The following is a 2,877-nucleotide window of genomic DNA, read 5'->3' on the forward strand; positions in this document are numbered from 1 at the left end:
CTTAAGTACCTAGCATGCAAGATGCCTAGGTTTGATCCCCAGCTCTGCAAAGACAAAAAAATAAGTAAATAAATAAATAACTAAATGTGATCTTGTGATCATGTGACTCAGTCAGCTATAAACCTCTGATGGCTTTCCACCTCACTCAGTAAAGCCAGTATTGAATCCAGGGCCTATGCCTACTACTAGTGCTCTCTCTACCACTGAGCTATATCCCCAGCCCCAACATCCTGATTTTAGTATAGGGAGACCAATTTCAGAATTCTAAATTATGGAACTATAAGTAATAAATTTGGGTCAGTTTAAGTCACTAGCTTTGCACTGATTTGTTATAACAGTGTTAGAAACTGATACTGTGTCAGAGATGGAGGTGGTGAGAAGTCATCAGATCCTGTACTTATTTTGAAAGTGGGGTACCTGGGACACAGATGGATTGGCTGAGGGGTGTGAGAGAAAGAAAAACCACGTTATTTGAAGGAGTGGAGTTGACTCAGTAAGATGGGGAAGATTGTTGGAGAGGATATGGTAAAATCAGAAATTTGGTTTTTGATTTACTAAACTTTCATGTCCAACTGGTTGATGTGGGTTAGGCTGGATATTTGTCTTGACTTCAGGGGAAGGATTGGAGTTGAAGAACTCATCTGTGTATGGCATTCCAGGCTACATGACAGGATTAGGTCCTCTCCACAGTGATTGTGTAGAGTCCTCTGGGGACGGCTTCCTGTTTGTTCAACCAATTGGTGGAAGTGTGAAAGGTTTATCCACAGGAGTCCTTATCTAAAGCAGACGCTTTTCTCTAATTGTTGAGTGAGTTCTTCAATTCAAAGTAAGTCAATGAAATGTATATTTTGCTATTTGAAGGGGGGTATGGAATGAAATTTGAAAACTTACAGGAATAGTAAAGATCATTTAGTCTATCTAATCTGAAAGCTGAGGAAGTCACTGAAGTAAAGTATCGAATTTTGCTTTCAGGCTTGCTGTTAGAAAGGGATGGATATGGATATGGAGATGGAGATGGAGGAGGGTGGTGGGGAGAGGTAGAGAGAGGGGGAGGAGGAGAGAAGTGCTTTTTCCTCTTAGGATGTCTAAGATTTTAATGGATAAAACAAGTGGTCTGTTATAGATGTACCTCAGTTTTTAGATCCGTGTGTTGGCTGGGATCATTTTATGAAGTCTCAGACAAAAATTTAAAAATGGATCAAGGAAAAATTTTCAAAAATGAGATTTTGAAATTATGTACAAAAATTTTATAAATGAGGACAGCATAAAGCTAACCATAGAAAATGCGAGTATTTAATTATAAGAGATTTCTCTGTGAGAAAGGAACTCACTTAAAGGAAACAAATAGGGAAATAATTATTGTGTATAGTAAGGGTAACATATTAAAGGTATATAACTACTATAACTAGTAATTTTTTTTTTTTTTTTTTTTTTGGTGATACTGAGGATTGAAGCCAGGGACCTGTTCATGGTAGGCAAGTGCTCTACCACTAAGCTATGTCATCAGTTCTTTTTTTAAAAAGTTTTAAAAATTTTGAGAAAGACTCTTGCTAAGTTGTCCAGGTTGGCCTTCCTGCCTTAGTCTCCTGAGTAACTGGGATTACAGGTATGTGCCACTCTTCCTGGCCTAAGAACTGTAATTTTATAGGAGATTCATTTGTTATCACTCCTTGGAAAATGAAAAAAGAGTAGATGACTGTGCATTTTGAAAAATTTCTCAAAGAATATTGTGATAACATCATTTGGAAAAAGAGACTTTGATGTCTTATTGAATATCATTTGCTTTTTCTTGTACTTTTGAATAAATGAATTAGAATTAACTTTGTCCTTTTTTTGGTACTGATGATTGAACCCAGGTGTGCTTAACCACTGAGCCACATCCCCAGCCCTTTTTAATATTTTATTTAGAGTATGGGTACCTCAGTATGGAGCAGTGCTGGACTTGACCCTTTGGCATCCCTGACTGAATAAGCATCTACAAAGCAGACAGTCTTTGGGCAGTCCCCAGATGAGTGAGTCCACAGATCTGAGCTCCTATAACCTGCTGTTTTCTTTGTTCCTTTGAGGGGGTTAACTTGCAATGACTGAGTGCTTCTGTGAGCAATGAGGGAGACAACTGGAAGTGGAGTCCACTCATTTGTGTCCAAATACAGGATGAATCTTTTCAACAATGCTTTTTGCTGGTTTAGTAGAAAACTTTAACCTTTAACTTTAAGGTAATCTGAGTCACATTCGCCATTCTTCTTTGGACCCAGACAAGCTGTGTGTATAACCTTGTTCAGGAAGTTATGTTAGCTTGAAAGGACCTCAATAATTTCTTCATTTCAAATTGGACCAGGCACTGTTTTGGTTGCTGGGGGAGACAACCGTGAACAAAATCAAGTCCCTGCCCCTATGGAGCATGCATTATAGTGAGAAATACACTAAATAAATAGAGTCTCAACAGATAGATATATAATGTCTGACACTTAACATGTTATAAAGAAAATAAAGCAGGAAAAGGAAAGAGGTGTGACCAAATGTACTATTTCAGATAACATGACTGGAGTATTTCCATAACAGTTTCTATAATAGTTAAATCAGTTTTAAAAAGGAGGCACAGCCAGGCATGGTGGCGCATGCCTGTACCAGCAGCTTGGGAGTCTGAGGCAGGAGGATCTCGAGTTCAAAGCCAGCCTCATCAAAAGCGAGGAGCTAAGCAACTCAGTGAAACCCTGTCTCTAAATAAAAAATAAATAAATAAAGGACTGGGGATGTGGCTTAGTGATTGAGTGCTCCTGAGTTCAATCCCTGGTAAACACCATCCTCCTCCCCACAAAAAAAGGAGGCACACGCATTTTAACTAGATTGTTCCTAAGCACGTGACTTTATCATAGC

This window comes from Sciurus vulgaris, assembly GCF_902686455.1.
Source record: "Sciurus vulgaris genome assembly, chromosome: 6".
Lineage (NCBI taxonomy): Eukaryota > Metazoa > Chordata > Mammalia > Rodentia > Sciuridae > Sciurus > Sciurus vulgaris.